The following is a 13,587-nucleotide window of genomic DNA, read 5'->3' as shown; positions in this document are numbered from 1 at the left end:
TTTCTAGAATTAAAATGCATCCAGCTTCACTTTTTACAGCTTTTGAATTTTTAAAGATTTTTTACTTTCTTAAAGGTTATTGCCACAAAGTAATTAATTTTGGTTGTTAAAATACTCTATATGCCAAACATTGCTAATTTATTTGAATTAATGATATTTCATAATAAAATCATAAATTGTACAATAAGAGCTCCCAAAGTGGCGTAGTGCCTAAGGCATTTGATTATTAACTAGAAGGCTGGCGGTTCAAACCCACCCGCCACTCCTTGGAAGGAAGGTTGGGCAGTCTACTTCTATAGTGATACTGCCTTGGAAACCCAAGGAGGAGTTGCTGTGAGTTGAATCCTACTCCATGGCAGTGAGTTTTTTTTTTTTTTTTTTTTTAAAGTCTTGATCTAACCTTATAGATCCTAAATAATTGTGAAAACAGTTGAGATTTAACTTTGATGAAAAGTTCTTGTTATAGTCCAAAATTACATTTTAAGTTTCCATGTTTTTAGAGAGTTTCTGCCAGTTAACTCCCAATAAACTAGAATTAGATTCAAATTTTAAAAAATAACTTTATTCTCTCTCCTCGTTTACATTTATTTATTTTTTTAGTTGTTATGGGAATATTACATGATTTCTCTTAAATTTGGAGTTTGTGAAGGATCCAACTACCTTAGGTTTTATGGCTTTCCCTAGTAGTTAAAAAATTATGTCTGCTTTGTTCAAGATTTTCTTTTGTGCGAGGTTTTGTTTTTTGTTTCGCTTTTTGTTTTTTTTGTTAAGGAATAAAGACTTATGTAGAAATTTGTGTCATTAACCAGGAACAAAAAGATTTTCTCATAGAAACAGTAGATGGAAATTCTGGATTTTTTACCCTCTGTTGGCGTAGAAACTGAATTCCAATATTGTATTTGGTTATATTGTGGTCCCAAAAGAAGTCATCGAGTTAAATTGATATGATAAACATTTCATAGAAGCAGACTGACTCCTTTAGCTCCTAAATTTGTGGTTTCTGTTTTTATGTTCGTAATATCAGTAAGGAATTGCCAGTTTTAGAGGTTTCTTAGTAGAAGACTTTTTTTTTTTTTACTAGATATAAAGAAGAAATACGGGCAGGCATAGATAAAACTAGTGAAGTCCTATCCATTTATCTGAATTGTGCATTTCAGATACTAAGGTAAGAAGTAATCAAAGATATGTGAAGCTTACTTCGTATTTTTTATGTTTAAATTTTGTGGTTTTCAGCCATTCCCACTTTCATTAAGCTTTAGCTGGGGATATCTTCTAGCTGACTCTTGCTTTTCATTTCGTAGTATATTTAACTGAGTTGACATTTTACAACTAACAATTTAAAATTCAACATCTGAATTCCTCAATTTTACATCCCCTTCGTTCTGGCTAGGGTGGTGATTATTCCTGGGTGGAGAGGGTTGATGGTTAGGGAGAAGGTGGTAGCTATAGAAACTGGCATCTGGATCAAGCTTCTGACGCAACTCTACAAACTACCACTGTCGTGTAATCCTAACCACAGCCTATGTTCTGGAAAGCTTAAATTTTGTCATTAAAGGCGTATTTACTAAAGGGACAATCTATGTCAGATAGAGCTAGTATACAGATGTTGTTTAATACTATTAGTAAACTCTTAGTTTAAAACTATTATAAATGTTTTTACCATTTATATATCTCTGTATTTTTAGTTAACCTATTGGAGTATCGGGAGCTCTGGTGGCTTAGTTCGTAATTTCAGTAAGGAATTGCCAGTTTTAGAAGTTTCTTAGTAGAGGACTTTTTTTTTTTTTTTTAAACTAGATGTAAGGGAGCTCTGGTAGCATAGTGGCTAAGACACTTGCCTGCTAACCAGAGGGCTGGCGGTTCAAACCCACCAGCCACTCCTCGGAAGGAAGGTTGGGCAATCCTACTTCCGTAGTGATACTGCCTCGGAAACCCAAGGAGGGGTCGCTATGAGTCAGGGGGCCGACTCAATGGCACATAACAACAACAACAACGACAAAGAAGAAATAGTGATACTGTAACAACAACAACAAAGAAGAAATAGTGATACTGCCTGGGAAACCCAAGGAGGGGTCCCTATGAGTCAGGGGGCCGACTCAAGGGCACATAACAACAACAACAAAGAAGAAATACGGGCAGGCATAGATAAAACTAGTGAAGTCCTACCCATTTATCTGAATTGTGCATTTCAGATACTAAGATAAGTGCCTTAGTGCCTAAGGCATTTGACTGCTAACCAGAAGGCTGGTGGTTGAAACCCACCAGCCACTCCTTGGAAGGAAGACCAGACAATCTACTTCCATAATGATACTGCCTAGGAAACCCAAGGAGGGATTGCTGTGGGTCAGATCCTACTCGATGGCAGTGAGTTTGGGTGTTTTTGGATTGGAGTATCAGGGAGCTTTTCCACTAATATTGCTATTTTCCACTAATAGACAAGTGGTAAGATGCACCCCATCAGAAGCAGAAAACTTGTGAAACCTGGAAAAACATGAGTTACATGTCCAGCTCTCACAGCTTTCACTGTAGTTTGTTTTTTTACATTTTGTTCAGTTTCAAATTTTTGTCAGCAGGAGGGTTAATCTGATACTAGCTCCTCCCACATTATTGTTGTTGTTATGTGCCCTGGAGTTGGACCTGACTCATAGTGACCCCTCCTTGGATTTCCCAGGCAGTATCATCACTATGAAAGTAGATTGCCCTATCTTCCTTCCCAGGAGTGGCTGGTGGGTTTGAATGGCCAGCCTTCTGGTTAGCAGTCAAGTGCCTTAGGCACTACACTACCAGAGCTCCCAACATTTACCAGAAGATATTCCCAAGAACTGCTTTTTTTGAAGTGTAATTTTGCAATATCTGTTAAAAATATAAATGCATCCATTTCTTGGTATCTATCCTAAAGATAAGATTCCCTAGTGGTACAGTGGTTGAGTGCTCAGCTGCTAACAACAGTTTATGGTTTACACAGGTTTTTTTTTTCCTTAACTTTTATTTTGAAATAGTCATACATTATTTCAAATACAGTAAGGGAAGTCTTGTCCACCCTTCACCTAGTTTTCCCCATTGGTTACTTTTTATAAAACTATTAGCATAATATCAAGACTAGGAAATTGACATTGGTACATTGGATATACATAGTTCTGTGTCATTTTATCCCACGTGTAGACTTAATTTATGATACAGAACTATTCCATCACAAGACCTCCCTCTGATAACCCTTTAAACCTAACAACCACCCTCCCCTCACCAGTCCCCTTTTTTTTTCTGTGTGTAATTTCTTTCACTTAATGTAACATAATCAAGGCTGTTTCAAGGTTACAGCAACACCTAGGGACTCCTTTTATATTTAACTGTTTTTTGTTTGTTTTGTTTTTTACTTCCTACCCTTTACCTCAGTAGTGCCTTAGGCATGGGCATTGGGTACGCCCAGGAACCAGAGCTTAGACTTTCAAACTTAAGGGGTTGGAAAGAGACTATTCTAGGAATATACTTCCCACACCCCACAACAGATTTCTTTGTTACTCCTATTGCATCCTTGCTTCTGACAACAATCTGAAAGCAGGGGCTTTTATAGAGAAACTGTCAGTGACAGTCTGTAGCCAGTGCAAGATCATCTCATCCTTCCTTGCACCGGACACAGGACCTCTGTGGCTATTTCTGCAGGTGCTCTCTGTACAGAGATCTGATGGCACTAACCTTAAGAGCCTCAGGTGCAACAGAAATGCTGTGTGGTACAGTGTTATTTAGACACATTACCTGGCATTGTGGGTCTTTTAAATAGGGTGGTGGTTTTAAGGTTGAACTGAAACTGTAAGTGTTATGTATACATAGTGCCTGACACATATATAAACACTTGTATGTACTTTTCCCACATCTGGCTGTGCACTGGAATTGGCAGCCCTTTCCCTGCTGAGAGTAAAAGAAGCTGACTGATCTTGAAATACTAATTTTCTATACTTCTAAGTTGAACTGCAAATTCAGGAAAGGAAGGAACCAAACCAAAAACCATACCAGTTGCCATCAAGTTGATTCTGACTCATTGGCGACTCTATAGGGCAGAGTAGAACTGCCTCATAGGGTTTCTGAGACTCACATCTTTCTCCTGTTGAGTAGCTGGTGGGTTCAAACTGGCGACTTTTTAGTTGGCAATGGAGAGCTTTTACCACTGCGCCACTAGGGCTTAAGGAAAAGACACAGACATTCATTATGTGCTCAGCACTGTGTGATGCTTTAGCTAATTATGTTGACTCCTCACAATCCAGTGAGGTAGACATCATCCCCATTTCACATACGGGGAGCCAAGGCTTTAGAAAAGCCATCATGTGCTTAAAGAATTGGAAGGCCAACACCAAGCTTTGAAAGCAGGTGCTAAGTGGCTAATCAGCATTCTCTGGACTCATTCTTTAGGTCTTTTCTTGAAACAGCTGCCAAAAAAGTTTAGAAGTTCCTCTCTAGTTCTTAAGAACTCAAGATGTTGTTACAAATTATAATAATCATTACATCCATTTGTGTTTTCTAAGAACTTAATTAGTTACAAAGGGAAGTAACTTGGCTTTTAGTTTCATATAAATGATAAAAACCCCACTGCTATTGAGTGGATTCTGATTCATAGCGACCCCCATCAAGTTTCCAAGCCTGTAAATCTTTACAGAAGTAGATTGCCTCATCTTCCTCCTGTGAAGTGGCTGATGGGTTCAAACCACCTACCTTTTGGTTAGCAGCCCAATGCCTTAACTACAGCATCACGAAAGCTTTTAAATGACAACTATAGTTGAATTTCAATGATCATATAATGATATATCCTCAGTTTACTTGGATCAGATATTATAGTCAAGATAAAATGAAGCATGATTTATATTCACATATTTGAAAAACAGGTCAGTTAACTCGATTGAATAGTAATTCTCGTGAGGTCAGCGTCGTAGGTTTCATGCATAGTACAGACCAATAACTTTTGTACGCAGGGACCTTTCCTGCTACAAACTATGCCCCTGACCTACCGGTGTTCTTTTTAATGTGTCTTTAGGATCTGGGTATAAGTGTGGATGGCACAGAAAAGACAATTATCTCCATGTATAACAAATTCAAAGGATGTACTCAATGGAATATAGAGAGGAATTGTTACCGTGTTTTATTCTTAGGTCAATTTTGGCTCATTACCATAGGTAATAACTACTATCCAGTCAGTTTCATTTCTTAAAATGCTCAAACCTTAACTTGATTTCTTAATTTATATGTTATTGTTAGGTGCCACTGAGTCATCTCCGACTCAGAGCAACCCTGTGCACAGCAGAATGAAACCCTGCCCAGTCCTGTGCCAGCCTCACAATCCTTGCCAGACCTGAGCCCATCATTGCAGCCACCGTGTCAGTCCATCTCGTTGAGGGCCTTCCCCTTCTTCATTGACCCTCCACTTTACCAAGGATGACATCCTCCAGGTTAATTTATATAGCAGTGCATTTTCCAAAAAATTGCTGACTATTTCTCAGTAAAAACCGTGCTTGCCTATTATTTGGAGTATCATTAGATATATTGGCCTCTGAAATAAATTTTTATAGGACTCATTTTATTGCAGTGCTAAGTGAAATGAGATGTGCAAAGGGATCTATAACTTGTTTCTTAAGTTTAAAGTATATGAAAATTCCAAATGCTTTTTATTCTTTTTTAAGCCCACCAGCTGCTCCACAGGAGAAAGATGTGGCAGTCTACTTCTGTAAAGGTGACCCTGTGGAATAGTTCTACTCTGTCCTGTAGGGTCGCTAGGAGTCAGAATTGACTCCAAAGCAGTGAGTTTACTACAGAGGAGAACTTACAAGGACTGGCAGCTTTCATAGAAGCTAGTAGTGTATTGTGAAATGGTTTCAAACTGTTATCTGAGGTGTTACCAAGACCACAGCAGGGAGCAAGGGGGAGAAAAATGGAAACAATGGGCCCAGTGACCGTTCAGCATCTGAACCTCTTAATTGCCTAATTGATCTTGATTAGAAAACATCCTTACAGAGTAAGATAGGACATGAATGATCATTTTGAAGGCTTTTTTCCTTGTACTGCTTTTGGAAGATGTAAAAATAAAGACTGCTTTTGTCTTTCATTTACTCTGTACAGCCAACAAACCAGAAATAATGTGCCGGTTTAGAAGAATTAAAGGTCAGTTTAAAATGCCAGCACCTATTGTTTACTGTAGAACGTGAGATTGGCAAACCATTTCAAATACTGTGAGCTATTTTTATTGCAAGGAAGGGGAGGGAGCTTCTTACTGCACTATGAAATTAGAAAAACACTGCAGTTGCTAACAGTGTTCATATTCCAGTCCACTAGAGCTCTAAAAAGAACAAACCAACTCACTGCTGTCAAGTCAGTCCCAACTCAGCGACTTCTCCTTGGGTTTCCAAGGCGGTAAAATTTTTCTTTCAAAGTGGCTCAAAATAGCTTTAATCAGAAGTGACCCTTTCAGGGAGTGAGAGAAAATATTACTGGAGGTGGGTTATGTAAGATCACCATGGGGACTAACTCCTTCCACAAATGAGCAGAAAGCTATGATGCTCATCTTCAAGATCATTCACAAAGGGAGCCAGGACTGTGGATTTTTACACCATTTTAAATCACCCAAGTCCCAGATGCTTATATGGCCTTTGTACTCAAGAGTCTTCACTGTTAAACTCTTGGCACTGGCAAAGTTTTGTGAGACAGGATTAGAAAACAACTCCATTGAGCATTCATTTGTTTGGGACAGTTGAAGATTGAGTTTTCTGGCATTAGCCAGAGTACTATGCCAATTAAGTGACAGTTGTCATACATGAGTGGGGAGTCCTTATGGCACAGTGGTTAAGCATTCGGCTGCTAACTGAAAGGTGGGTGGTTCAAGCCCACCAGCTGCTCCACAGGAGAAAGATGTGGCAGTCTACTTCTGTTAAGGTGACCCTATGGAATAGTTCTACTCTGTCCTGTAAGGTCGCTAGAAGTCAGAATTGACTCCAAAGCAGTGAGTTTACTACACAGGAGAACTTAGAAGGACTGGCAGCTTTCATAGAAGCTGGTAGTATATCGTGAAATGGTTTCAAACTGTTCTCCGAGGTGTTACCAAGACCACAGCAGAGAGCAAGGGGGAGAAAAATGGAAGCACTAGGCCCAGTGACTATTCACTAAAAACTTCACATAAAACTTACATGTTTTATATATTGGTTCCCATGTTCAAAACATTTATTTTTTTAAGGAATATCTTTTTAAAAACTTAAGTGCCACTGAAGTATTTCAACCTTTTTAACACTTTTTTGTAAATATAGAAAATAAATTCTATTTTTGGTGAAAGTTTACACAGCAAATTCAGTTCTCATTTAACCATTTCTATACATATTGTTCAGTGACTTTGGTTACCTTTTCCACATTGTGTTAACATTCTAATTTTTTTTCCTTTTTTTTTTCTTTGTGATTTGGATACAGATTTACAAAGCAGATACGTTTTATTCTCAACAGTTTGTGCACATTTGATTGCACGCCCAGTTATAATCCCCAGCCATAAAAAACTCTCTTCTGCTCTTCTCTCTCCTCCTGGTGACTACCCCTTCATGGTGCCCTTCTTATCTGTGCATTCCTGTCTGCCCAGCTTTCCCTCTATGTGAATGCTGCCCCTCTGATGTGTCATGGCTGATTGATCTAACAGGTGCATCTCTCTGGGGTAGGTGTTCTGCATGTAGGTCTTTCTACTCAGGCTTAGAGCCAGCCCATGGAGGTGAGTCCATTTCCAGGCCCAAAGAATAACCTGGGACCATTGTCTCAGGGGTCTGCCAGTCTCTATCCAACCAGTAAATCTGGTCATTTTTGATTTAACACACTTCTGAGTGGTAGTTAAGCTTGCTTTGAATTATGAAATTCTTCGGAATTACTGTTATAACCATTAGTTGTCACAATCATTATGGTGGTGGGGAAATCTGTCACAGCAAGTATGCCTTCCAGTGATTTAGAAGTAATTTCTGATATAAGTCTGTTTCATTCTATTTAGACTAATTTTCTTTTTGTTCTGGACAACTGGAAGTTGTTGACGTTCTTCCAAGATTCAATTGCTATGAATTGTAATTTTTTATTTTCCAGGTCATTGCTTCATTGTGTACATTTTGCCTGGCAAGAATGGAAATGAATTTTGTAAAAGTTAGCATTGGAAGTCAGAAGCTACCCCAAACCTTCTGAAATGAAAAACCTGCAAGAGAAAAACCTATCAGCCTCAACCAGCACTCAGGCAAGGCCTGGGATAAATGCAAATCACAGACTTCCTCTTTCTCCTGCCACAAATGTCAGAATGCTTGGCATCTGAGTAGATTGCATTTCCTCCCCCTTTCTGAACAGCTCAACTTGGAAAGGTCAGCATATCCCTTTGGGAGGGGGGAATCTTTTCTTGTAAATTGGAATGTTTGCACACATAACTGTAGGAAATATTTAACATTTGCTTTGATAGGACAGCAATTTATTCAATAGAGTGGAATTGTTCTTTTTTTCCATTTTCCTGCTATTTGTACATCACAAGGATTCAAATGAGTGAAAACAACTTTAAGGCACTTCTTTCTATGGGATCAGTTCATCCTGTCCACAAAACCAGCCAACGCCTTGGGCTTCCGAAAGGCGAGCTAGGTTCCATCTTTTATGGACTCCAAGGGACTCCTGTGAGAGATTTTGTTCTGAATCACAGCAGTAATTTTCCATAGACTACATGCTAAAACCCTGAAGGAGGAGGAGATGGGGAAGGGAAAAAGAAGAGGGAGACCAAGAGGAAGGAAAAAGTAAGGAATAACTGCTCCAGGATCTCCTCTTGTATCTTTGTGCCATTTTGTTCCAGTGTGGATGGAATATGCAGTGTCCAAAATCTGTCTCAAATAGGTTGCTTTGTTTAAATCTCTTTCTTAGAGCTGGATATAGAACATTAACACAGCAAACCAATTTGCTATTTGTGATCCAAAACCAAACTCACTGTCATTGAGTTGATTCCAACTCACAGTGACACCCCCTTTGTGTTTCTGAGGCAGTAAATCTTTATGGAAGTAGAGGGCCCAGTCTTCCTTCTGGGGAGAGGCTGGTGCATTTGAACTGCCAACCTTCAGGTTAGCAGTCAAATGCCTTAGGCACTGTGTGGTTTGAGGGGCTTGCTTTCTCATCAGGACACACCCTATCAAGCTTGAATGGATGAAGAACAATGGTGAGTTTGTGTGGTTCAATTTATTTCTTTAGCAACAAGTGGATACCCAAAATAAGCTTAAGGTTTTTCCTGAAGTAAAAATGCTTTAATTTAGCAATGACTAAAAATAAATACAAGACAAGACTGTAAGGAAGATGCTAGATTGATGTGAGCTGACTACTGGAAGGAACCTAAGTCACTATGGTGCAGTATGTGGTGACACTTCCAATTACTTACTTCCAGAAATAGTTGTTCATTTTGGTCCACTCCCTGTACTGCTGATTTGTGTTGTGTAAGTGCACGTGTACATGGCTAAGGCATGTGTGTATTCCAAAGGAAGGAATGTCCTATCAAACACAGACCACCTCTCCACACATACATCCTCATGCCCTGGATCCTAAGGCCTCTTGTCTCAAGGGATTCCCTTCTTTAGTGGCCTCTTTCTCTAGTATGTTGTTGTCATCAATTGCTTTCCCCCCAAAAAAAGATATGTTGAAGTCTTAACCCATAGAACTAGTGAAGGGGACCATGTGTAGAAATAGGGCCTTTGAAAATATCAGGATGAAGTCACATACTGGAGTAGTGTGGGTCCTAATCCACTATGAGTGGTGGTGGTGGTGGTGGTGGTGGTGGTGGTGGTAGTGGTAGTGTTAGGTGCCAGGAAGCCAGTGTAGACTCATAGCAACCCTATGTACAAAGGACCAAACACTCCTGGGTTCTGCATCATCCTCACAATCATTCCTATATTTGAGCCCGTTATTGCAGCCAGTGTGTCAATCCATCTCACTGAGGGTCTTCCCCTTTTTTGCTGACCCTCTTACTTTACCAAGTATGATAGTCTTTTCCAGGGACTGGTCCCTTCTGACAACATGACCAAAGTAAGTGAAATAAAGTCTAGCCATTCTCACTTTTAAGAAGCATTCTGGTGTACTTCTTCCAAGACAGATGTGTTTGATCGGGCAGTCCATGGTACATTCAGCATTGTTCACCAACACAATTCAACTGCATCAGCTCTGTGCTCTTCCTTATTCATTGACCAGCTCTCACATTCATATGAAGCTACTGAAAATACAATGGTTTGGGCCAGGTGCTCCTTCCCCTTCAAAGTGACATCATTGGTCTGTAACACTTTAAAGAGGTCTTTTGCAGCAGATTTGCCCAATGCCATAAATTCAATTTACTCACTGCTATTTCCATGGGGACTTCCTGTGAATACAAGTAAAATGAAATCCTTGACAACTTCAATTTTTTTTTCCACCTATCATAATGTTGCATATTGGTCTTGTGAGGATTTTTGTTTTATGTTGAGGTGTAATCCATGCTGAAGGCTGTAGTCTTTATTTTCATCAGTAAGTGCTTCAAGTCTTCTTCACTTTCAGCATGCAAGGTTGTGTTATCTGCGTATTGCAGGTGGTTAATGAGTGTCCCTCCAATCCTGATGCTGCATTCTTCTTCATATAGTCCAGTATGGACTAGTGTTGTTATAACAGAAAAACTACAAGTGGATGGCTTTACCAGACAGGAACTGATTCTTTTATAGTTTAGGAAGCTAGAAGTCCGAATTCAGAGTGCTGGCTCTAGGGGCTAGGGGAAGGCCCCTCGGCCGTGGGCTTCAGCTCTGCCTCTTCTTCTAGGCCCAGTGGAGCTGGAGGCTTCTTCTAACCCATGCAGCTGCTGGCTGCTGAGGCTGAGGAACCCAAGATTGGCAGGTAAAATGGCACAGTCCCAAGATGAGCAGGCAACATGGCAGGCCACTGGTTCAAGTCCAGGAACTATCCTAAGATTGGCAGACAACACAGCAGGCCGCTGTTTCAGGGTAGGAACTGGAGATGAAGACTTATCTCAATACAGGATCCAAATGTGCCAAAAAGCTAGAGACCGTTCTCAAAGCTTCTCCATATATACTGGAAGCAGGCCACATCCTGAAGGCAACTAATTAGCTGCTCGCAGCAGATGCCACCATGGAGCTGATTACACCACATCCAATCTCATTATGGGGAACAACTACATCTAGCTGTTAAGCCACTCAATCACTTACAAATCTGCTGCAAAAGACCTCTTTAAAGTGTTACAGACCAATGATGTCGCTTTGAAGGGGAAGGAGCACCTGGCCCAAACCATTGTATTTTCAGTAGCTTCATATGAATGTGAGAGCTGGTCAATGAATATGGAAGAGCACAGAGCTGATGCAGTTGAATTGTGTTGGTGAACAATGCTGAATGTACCATGGACTGCCCGATCAAACACATCTGTCTTGGAAGAAGTACACCAGAATGCTTCTTAAAAGTGAGAATGGCTAGACTTTATTTCACTTACAGCCCCATCAAGTTGACACACAACTTTACCACATCTAGCTTCTCAGATTATTTGCCCCGCATACATATTGAGTAAGTATGGTGAAATGATACAACCTGACACACACCTTTCCTGATTTTAAACAATGCAGTATCCCCTTGTTCTAAGAACTGCCTCTTTGTCTGTATACAGGTTCCTCATAAGCACAGTTTAGTGTTCTGGAATTCCCATTTTCCAATGTTACCCATAATTTATTACAATCCACACAAGTCAAATCCCTTTGTGTAGTCAATAAAACACTAGTAAAGATCTTTCTGGTATTTTTGCCTTCAGGCAAGATCCATCTGACATCAGCAATGATAGCCTTCATTCCACGTTCTGTTCTGAATATGAGTGGTGCCTTATAAAAAACTGGAGACACAGATACAGAGGGAAGGCAGAAGCAGAGGCTGGCATGATCTCCAAGCCAAGGAATGGCCAGGATCGCTGGGCATCAGCAGAAGCTATGAAGGAGGTATGGAATAGATTCTTCCTCCGAGCCCTCAGAATGAACATTCCTTCAGAGTAGGAGCCCTGGTGGTACAGTGGTTAAAGCATTTGGCTACTAACTGAGAGGTCAGCTGTTCAAATCCATCACACTCTGCAGGAGAAAGAAAGTATCTGTCTACTTCCATAAATACTTACAGCCTTGGAAACCCTAGAGGCAATTCTGTTGTCCTGTAAGGTCACTACAGTCAGAATGTATTCCATGGCAATGCATGTTTTGAGATTTAGCCTCTAGAACTGAGACAATCAATTTTTGTTCTTATAAACCACATAATTTGTGCTACATTGTCATGGCAGCCCTAGGAAGCAATACCACCATCAGTTTATTTCTCTGTTGGATCATCTGCAAAAGCGTAAAAATATACTTTGTTTCAATATTGTAGTAGGGATGGGGACATGCTTTATTTCAATACTGTAGTGGGGATGGGGGTAGAACCAAAACAAAGAAACCCTGACACATCACTCACTACTCTCTTCCACAGTAAAAAAAAAAAAAAAAAAAAAAGTATATGCTGCTTTTCACTTTTTACTTTCTTTTATTCACTCCTGCCTTCCATCCTCATTTTGTGCAAGAAAATGAACTAGACACAGTCACATATTTTCCCTCTACTGTATACCTAGTTTTAATTATATTAATACGTGTGCAGAGAAATGCATGGTAATTAAAAAGTGAAGACAAATATTTGGTCAAATTTTTTTCATTCAGTAATGAAGTTTTGTTAAAGATAGGGTAGGAAACCCTCACCTTTCGTTCAGAATTATTTTTCTCTCTTTCTCATTTCTTACATTAATTCCATATACACATCCCCTACTGATAAAGAAGGAAGGATCTGCTGTCCATCTAGTCATATGTTAAAGTCAAACCACAGACATAGGAGGATGAAACATTCATTTAAATGGGAACACTAGTCTTTATTTTGTCATGCTTAAATGTATGGTTACAAACAACTTCCAGTAAAACACGCTATACAGTCAGCAAATTAATACACTGTAAACCTACAAACCATCTCATCAATTAACAGGTTTAAGAACAAACAAGCCATTTAAGACTTTGGAGCTACACTTAGTAAAAAAACCACACTCAAACCTTATCAACCCCAAGTAAGACACTAAAGAGCTATTCAAGACTTCTTCAAACCTATACACAAATACATTTTTATTTTTGGTTACAATCCCCTGCTATGCACAAGACCACTGGAATGCTGAAACAGTTACACATTTTAAAACAGCACGAAGCAAAGCAAGGAGATAACATGCCAGCCTTACAGAAGCTGTCCTGAAAGTGCAAACTCTGCATTTTCTCTTCCTGAACCACTGGGATAGGAACGGGCACCTCAGACAATACGGCAGGGTCATGAGCATGCTTTCTATACCACACTGGTGGGACATTTACTTGAACCAGGTCTCCATGCCTTTGAAGAAACCTCTGGATTTAAACAGTGAACAGGCTTCAACTAAATATAGTGCAAATCAAACACCGAGGAGCAACACGACAGACCAGAGACTGCCACAGTTCGACCTGCTGTTTCTCCACCTGGCACGATGCCACACGGGACAAATTGGCACACCATAACAACAACTGCTAT

This window comes from Orycteropus afer, unplaced genomic scaffold (assembly GCF_000298275.1).
Source record: "Orycteropus afer afer isolate SDZICR_OR568_19922 unplaced genomic scaffold, OryAfe1.0 scaffold00021, whole genome shotgun sequence".
Lineage (NCBI taxonomy): Eukaryota > Metazoa > Chordata > Mammalia > Tubulidentata > Orycteropodidae > Orycteropus > Orycteropus afer.
Note: the sequence above shows the minus strand (reverse complement) of the source record.